Raw genomic sequence first — 8,632 nt, forward strand, 5'->3', positions numbered from 1 at the left:
ACGACAATTACTCAATCATGCAACTCTGTAAAACAAATGGGTGATAGGGGGCGCTAAGTGGTTCTATTAAATTCTTTATATGTGACCAAATGGCATGGGATAAAGTGAACATGTGTAAATATTATTCTATTAAAGAGGAAGTAAACCCTGATGGGTGTTACTTCCTCTTTTTTTCCCTGCAAAGGTAAAGCATAATGGACTACTATGCATCGCATAGTAGTCCATTATGTGTCACTTACCTAACACAGGAGCCAACGAAGTCGCCGCTGTCCCCTGTAGTCCGCTGCATCCATCTTGCTTGTGGCGTCTCGCAGCTCCGCCGAATGACAGCAGCGAAGCCGCGATGACGTCACTCCCGCGCCTGCGCACGGGAGTCGACAAATGCGGCAGCTCCATTCTTGGAACTGCCGCGTTTAGTGCGCCTGCGCGCCGCTGTCTACGGCGCATGCGCCGTAGACAGCGGTGCCCGTTTTCGGGCAAATATCTCCTAAACCATATAGGTTTAGGAGATATTTCTTGGACCTACAGGTAAGCCTTAATCTAGGCTTACCTGTAGGTCAAAGTGGTTTGTAAGGGTTTACTTCCTCTTTAAGTACCTTATATAAGACAATGTGACATGGAATAAAGTGAACATGTGCATAAAGTGCAACAATAAATAACCATTTGTGATAAACATATGAAGTGATCAAAAATTGATGTATAAATTATAAAGTCCATAACATTCAATGTTGTTTTTTGATCGTAGACCCACACTGAAGAAAAGGGGAAATCCTTCACCGTTTGTAATAAAAATACACCCAAAGTGCACAAAAATGAAAACTGCTCACCAGATGGCTATGACCTCTTTACTTAAAGAGGGATTCCACCAAAAAAATATTAAAAGCCAGCAGCTATAAATACTACAGCTGCTGACTTTTAATAAATGGACACTCACCTGTCCCGGGTTCCAGCGATGCCGGCAGCCGAGGCCGATCGATCGCTCGGCTCTCGGCTGCTGCCGTCACCATTCTAGGTGAGGGAATCAGGAAGTGAAGTGAATTGGATTCACTTCCCGGTTCCCTACTGCGCATGCGCGAGCCGCGCCGCGCAATAGGAAATCTCCGCGCTGTCACTGGGACCCGTGTGTGTCCCAGCAGACAGCGCGGCAGGGCAGGAAATGGTGTAGACTCCCACGGGAGTCTGCCGAGAAGTGGGTGAAAATACCTGTCTTTGACCGGTATCTCCACCCCCCTCCCCCCTGAAAGGTGTCAATTGTGACAACGGAGGGGGGGAGGGATCCGATCAGCGGAGGTTCCACTTTAGGGTGGAATCCCGCTTTAAAGAGGGATTTCACTGTAAAAAAAATGATTAAAAGTCAGCAGCTACAAAAACTACAGCTGCTGACTTTTAATAAATGGACACTCACCTGTCCCAGGATCCAGCGATGTCGGCAGCCGAGGCCGATCGATCGATTGGCTCTTGGCTGCTGCCGCCATTCTCGTGAGGGAATCAGGAAGTGAAGCGTTGCGGCTTCACTTCCCGGTTCCATACTGCGCATGCGCGAGTCACACAGTGCAATAGGAAAGGTCCGCACTGTCTCTGGGATCCGTGTGTGTCCCAGCAGACAGCGCGCCGGGACAGGAAGAGGCATAGACTCCCATGGGAGTCTATGCCCGCAAGTGGGTGCAACTACCTGTCTTAGACAGGTATCTGCACCCCCCTCCCCTCTGAAAGGTGCCAACTGTGACACCGGGGGGGGGGGGGGTACCGATGAGTGGAAGTTCCACTTTAGGGTGGAACCCCGCTTTAAAAAGGTCTATTGCACTTTTGGGGACTCCTGATTGGATACCCTTGGTTATTAGATGGATCAGTGATTCTCAACCAAGGTTCCGTGGAACCCTAGGGTTCCACCAGAGGTTGTTAGGGGTTCCTTCAGTATTGGGCAATTTCTGCCTCTCAGATAAGTTCCTACTGACACCATTGATCTTTTTGGATATCTGTAAGGAGGTAATTCTTCCCACTGACCATCACACTAATGTATTATGAGTTGTAGACGTCTCATTTTTAGAAGGGGTTCCCCGAGACCGGAGAACTATTTCAAGGGTTCCTCTGTGTTGAAAAGGTTGAGAAAGGCTGAAATGGATCCTCTTTACTATAACCTCCTCTCCACCAGGTTATCCCATATAGAAAACAAAGGGACAGTACATACCGCTATACTGTATTTTATTTTAAATCATACATAAAAATGGTGCCTGCTTACATTTGTGGGTGCCTTCACCTGGCAATGAGGATAGCCTGCAGAAAATTGTATGTGAAAGCCGTTTGCTGCTGGGCTCACGTCCAAAGCTGGCATGCATTCCACTCGTGCATGAGAGATAGCCGGAAGCCGAGATCCGGAAGTGACGTGACCCGGAAGCGCCTTGACATATGTTTTGTAGTTAATACGAGTGATAAGAAGGTTTTATCACTTCGACTCTGAGGAAGAAGGTTCTCCCTCAAAATGTATCAGCCATTCCGTACACCACTTGGTATTCGGGGGGTACCGGGTCTTCACATCTGACCTGAGGGTGAATGTCCGCAACAGCCTGCGATGTGACATGCTTTTATTCTACATTTTTATGCGAATTCAACCATTGTTGTTTTTATTTGGAATAAAGTGTATTTTGGTAATGTGCTAGGTCAGTGCACCCTTCTTTTGCTATTGGTTTACTTTATTGTTAGCCCTAGACAGGGCAGCCATCAGAAATGTTTGGGCCCCTTACACAGCTTATGCCTGAACCCCCCGCCCCCCTCCCCCCAAGCCTGACCACCAACAAATAAGAAAGAAAGCATTCGCATTGCCACATCCGTAGTTTAAGGGGAACAAAAAAAAGGAAAGGGATACTTACTAAGTATCCCTAGATCAGACTTTAGAGGCATACGAAACAAATAGTAAAGTATTTAAAAATAACAATGTTTATTATGAAAATACGATACATGAATAGAGCATTCAAGAGTTAAAAATCATGTATAATGATAGAGAGTATACAGTGAGCCCTTGTGTTTTGACATGTTTCACCGTTAGGCCTCTTCAGGACACAATCAAGGTATTCAAAGATAGCAGAGGAGAGAACGAGTCTCACTGTCTAGAATAGAACATACTCATTTAAAAAAAAAAAAGAAATTCTGATAGTCATAACACACATATTACACATTAGAATTAAAAAGTGCTTGTCTGTTGAAAAGCAAAAAAGTCGAGGCACAGGTGGACACAGAAAACCAGTGGGGAAAGAGGAAAAAAAAAAAAGAAGGAAACCATCAACATTCCCCAGGGCTTGTCTATGGGCCATCCTACTGAATCCGCATACCGGCCACCTCACCTGTACGCACTCCTATGCATACGTCAGTCCCCATACACACACATATATACACACATATATATATATATATATATATATATCAGCACCCCCCACACACGCACCTGTATATATATCAGCACCCCCCTCCACACACACACACACACACACACACACACACACACACACACACACACACACACACACACACACACACACACACACACACACACACCTGTATATATGTCAGCCCCCCTCACATCTGTATATATGTCAGTCCTCCCACACACCTGTATATTTGTCATCCCCACACCTGTATATATGTCAGCCCCCCCAACACACACCTGTATATATGTCAGCCCCCCCAACACACACCTGTATATATGTCAGCCCCCCAACACACACCTGTATATATGTCAGCACCCCCCCACACACACCTGTCTATATGTCAGCCCCCCTCACACACACACACACACACACACCTGTATATATGTCAGCGCCCCCCCACACACACCTGTATATAGGTCAACGCTCCACACACACACCTGTATATATGTCAGCGCCCCCCCCCACACACACCTGTATATATGTCAGTGCCCCCACACACACCTGTATATATGTCAGTGCCCTCCACACACACCTGTATATATGTCAGTGCCCTCCACACACACCTGTATATATGTCAGCGCCCCTCACACACACCTGTATATATGTCAGTGCCCTCCAGACACACACACCTGTATATATGGCAGCCCCCCTCACACACACCTGTATATATGTCAGCACCCCTCATGCACACCTGTATATATGTCAGTGCCCTCCACACACACACCTGTATATATGTCAGTGCCACACACACCTATATATATGGCAGCCCCACATACACAAATCTGTACACATATGCCTCTGGCCCCTCCCTGTACACAAACAGCCACCCCTTTCCTTTACAGCCCCTACTTGAAGCTTCCTCCCTGGTCCCAGCTCGCTTTCACAAAGCTGACATGTTGCTGAGAAGCATAGTACAGGCAGATCACTGTCACACGAGGGGTGCACATGCACATAGTAGCCAGAGGTGGCAGTAAACAGCTTGATGTCTAAAATCAATGACATAAGAACTACAGAAACTGTGAGATATATTCTGTACTGCACAGCACGGATCCCCTTCACCTTCCTGCCTTCTTCTGGCCCGGGCAGGCCCCAGGGCCCCTTACAGTTTTAACGGCTGTACCCCCCTGATGGCGGCCCTGGTCCTAGCATTGGGCAGCTGGTCAGGAGCCAAATAGCATACAGCTTTTATGTAAAAGCCAGCCACTGCAGAGAGCATTTCTTCAATGGCTACCAGGGTATTGCACTTCAAGTGGTATGGCCCTGCATCCTCAGCCTAGCTTACCAGCCCCGAGAATCCTCCAACCTGTTGCCTGTGTTACCTGCTGAGAGATTTCTCCATTTCCCTGTGTTACCAGATCTAGTTTGGATTTTGTTGTGTGGGATTACTGTCTGTGAGGATAAGCACAAGAAAGTGTACTGTACTTTTTATTGAAGTAGTGATTTTTCTCTATTTGCTTTTTCTTATAGTGCCCTTTAGAGCAGTGGTCATCAACCCTGTCCTCAGGGCCCACTAAAAGGCCAGGTTTTATGTATTACCTTGGGGAGATGCAGACTAAAATACTGCAATCACTGAGCAACAAATGATAACACCTATGATGTATTTCAATTATCTTGCAAATCTGGTCTGTTAGTGAGTCCTGAGGACAGGGTTGATGACCACTGCTCTAGAGACTGTGCTGTGCTGCCACCTAGTGCTCATATTGAGCCACAGAGACAGTGCATTCAGGAGCACCTAATTGCACAGCTCCATAATATGTTTAAGGCTCCATGCAAACTGGGCTTTTAAAAAATGGCAGTTATCCTTGACAGAAAAAAAAAAGCACTTATATGGAATGTTTTTGTACAGATGTTTAGGAGACCTTAGAAGTGTTTCATGCTTTTTTCTGCCAGAAAGCTCCAATCAAAAACACAAACCAGAAGGGTTTTTTTCCTGCCTTTAAATGCTGAGCTTAAAATATGCCTGTAATCTTCCTAATGCACATGGACACATAGGATAACATGTACATGTTTTGTACTGCATGGGTACTCTTTGCCATTCTGAGCCTGTCTGCATTGTTACTCTAAAGCTAAATACACACGATCGGACTTTCCGACGGGAAATGTTCGATGACAGGCTGTTAGCGGTAAATCCCACTGCGTGTATGCTCCATCGGACAGTTGTTGTCGGATTTTCTGCAGACAAATGTTGGCTAGCAGGTTTTAAAATTTTCCGCGGACAAATGTGTGTTGTCGGATTTTCCGATCGTGTGTGTACGAGTCCGTCGGACAAAATCCAATGTACAAACGCGCATGCTCAGAAGCAAGGAAAAGCCGGAAGCGGTCGGTCTTGTAAACTAGTGTTCATATACCATTCATGACGTGGCTAATTATGAAATCTACAAATGCAGCGCACGATTCTCTTCTTCTTTAATGTTATAATAATGAAGCTGCCTTGCTGGTGATACTGATGGAGTTATTGCAAAAAAATTTTCAAAGGCTTTTTTTTTCAAGTGATATCAAGAATAATATTATTATGCTTTTATTTATTTGGGCAAGTTACCACAACATCATTATCCCCTAGTTTATAAGATCAAAGATACAACTATGTTGGTGCCCCTTGTCAATTTTACATTGTATTTTCTTAAATGTAACTGCCTACTCCCAAACTGTCATTTGAAGTAAAACACATAGCAAAGTATTATTCTCCACAATTTCTGTTATTGTGCATTAAAAAAAGAAAACAAATAAAATTAGACATGCCATCTGCCAATAGAACTTAACCAAAAGTGCATTCTCTGCATCCAAAAATATAAAAAATATACCAAATCAAATCATTATTCAACCAAAAAAATAACGGCAAAGCAATAACTCCAAGGCCAATAATAAATAACACGTTATCTCCTCCGATTCCGCAAGAAAAAAATTGGAAATAAGAAGCCATTCTGCACATTATGAAGAAGATGGTGGATCACCAACTTTTAAAGAGGAAGTAAACTCTCCCACTCTGATGCTTCTTTTCATTTAGTCCATTATAATAAGTATAAACAAAGAAAATGCGGCGCACAACGCAAAAAAAATCATATATAAACACATTTAAAGTAACAAATTCATGTGTAAAAGTCCAAAACAGGTACTGAACGTTCAGTGCCGGTTCACACTAGCGCGATGCCAGACATCGCATGTAATTTGCAGCGCACTGCTGTTCACATTACATGCGATGTCTGTGCGGGTGCGATGTCAGCCATACAGATAGTATGGCTGATATCGCACCGCATTTGGTCCAAACACACACAGGACCCTTTTTTCTGTTCAAGCCAGAATCGGATCGCATGTGTGTTCACACATATGCGATCCTATTCATGTCCGAACTGTCAGTTCGCAGTGCGATATGCGAGCTGAAATGGGGGTGTTGTTAACATATAATGACACTCCCCAGCAGTTCGCATATGGCAGTGTGAACTGCCGTGCGTGTCAAGTGCGATGCAGGAACCCGCAGTTGATTCGCAGGGTTCTCGCATCGCACTCGTGTGAACCGGCACTTAGTGAATCCACAACAGATCTCCCTCTACCTCATTCAGCAGAGATGAGGATAATAGGGGTCCCATCACCGTCACCCAACATGACAGACCCTTACCATCAGTGCAACGATAATGCACAAATAGAAAAACCACTCTGCTCCACTACTCCTCACAAGCAGTACACTGGAACCAGAAATCTCTCCAATCATGAACAGATATTAAGATTCCCATGCAGTTCAGCAGTCATGTGGATAGAGAAAAATAACAACGCTCATCGCGCAAATATCTTAAGAAACGATGCCCAATTTATTAAGGAAAAACAATTCCACTCACATTTAAGTTGATTAAAACAGGCAAACAACTGAGGCATCCAGCGCTTCAGTGATAGTCACCATGCATCATGGCCATGCCCCTGATGATGCACTTTGAGTGACAAAACGTTGGGCAGAGTCTGGCTTAACGTGGGACCTGGACAGACTGCACTACAGCGACTATCACTGAAGCGCTGGACAACCCCTTTAACTCCACTGAAATGTCATAAAATTCCATATTAATAAATTCTATGCACGGCATAGAACAAGGTGTGATTAGGGTGCCCACGTGTCCCGGCTTGACCGTGATTGTCCCGCAATTCGCATTTGTGTCACGTGTCCCGGGCATCTTCATTCTGGGACAATACAGTGTCCGGAATGAAATGAGGACACATAGTCACCCTAATAGAAGATTGCTAAACTGGTTGCTAGGGCCACCCCGCCTGGTGTCTAGCAACCAGTGACGTCACATTCGCACAGTCTCAGAGCAAGGTCGAGGGGAGCAAGACCTTTACCCAGTGCTGCCCTTAAAAGATGAGAAAATGGAACCTGATTGGAGCAGGTCAGATGACAAGTTGGGGCACTGGGGCTGGGGACAGTACAGTAATGAATGAGGCTGACAAAGTGAAGCCCTGTCCTGGGGGGGCAATAAAAAATGAGGCTGACAGGTGGGGGGGGGGGGCAATAAACAAATGAGGCTAACAAGTGGGGGCAATAAAAAATGAAGCTGACAGGTGGGGGCAATAAAATGAGGCTGACAAGTGGGGGCAATAAAATTAGGCTGACAAGTGGGGGTAATACAAAATATATATGTAGAGAATGTATACCATCTGGCTAAACTGGTTACCACTGTTTGCTTTTGTTTTTCCAAAAACTGGTAAAAAAAAAGTATAAAAAATCAGCTTTTTTTTCGGCTTGTCCCTGAATGGCAGTTTGGAAATGTGGTCACCCTAGGTGTGATGTCTTATAATATGTTGTAAGGCTCGGTTTACACCTAAACTGGCCGCGGTTCGCACAGCAACGCTGTCCGTCCTTGTTCTCCATTTCAGGGATGGATTAGGGCAGAATCTTTGCCTGAATTCGGCCCTGAAATGGAGGCAAAGACGTACATCGTTTCTGTGCAGCGCGCTCCGCAGCCGCCCCTGAGACATGTGAACCAGATCCATAGAGAGCCGGTCATATTCTCCTGCTATGCAAATTGGATGCTGGGAAACCCGCATCCAATTCGCATAGGTGTGAACGCAGCCTAAGAATGAAACCTGTCCTATTTTTTTCAGTAAAAACCAATGTGTTGCATTGGTGTGAAGTAAAACAATAGAACATATGTCCATATTGCCTCATTGGGGATGAGCTCAAGCGTGTTTGGATCCTCGTCTGAACCCAGTGGGAAGGAAGCATCCAG

At 45.3% G+C, this 8,632-nt stretch overlaps 1 long non-coding RNA gene across 1 annotated transcript in view; it reads left to right on the forward strand.

Moving 5' to 3' along the window:
- The window catches only part of LOC143933790 (uncharacterized), a 283,408-nt gene that overhangs the window by 254,600 nt on the left and 20,176 nt on the right, over positions 1-8,632 (forward strand). The gene's annotated exons all lie outside the window — the stretch shown is intronic.

Source organism: Lithobates pipiens, unplaced genomic scaffold (genome assembly GCF_037356315.1).
Source record: "Lithobates pipiens isolate NorthernLeopardFrog02 unplaced genomic scaffold, aLitPip1_a1.2 Scaffold_27, whole genome shotgun sequence".
NCBI lineage: Eukaryota > Metazoa > Chordata > Amphibia > Anura > Ranidae > Lithobates > Lithobates pipiens.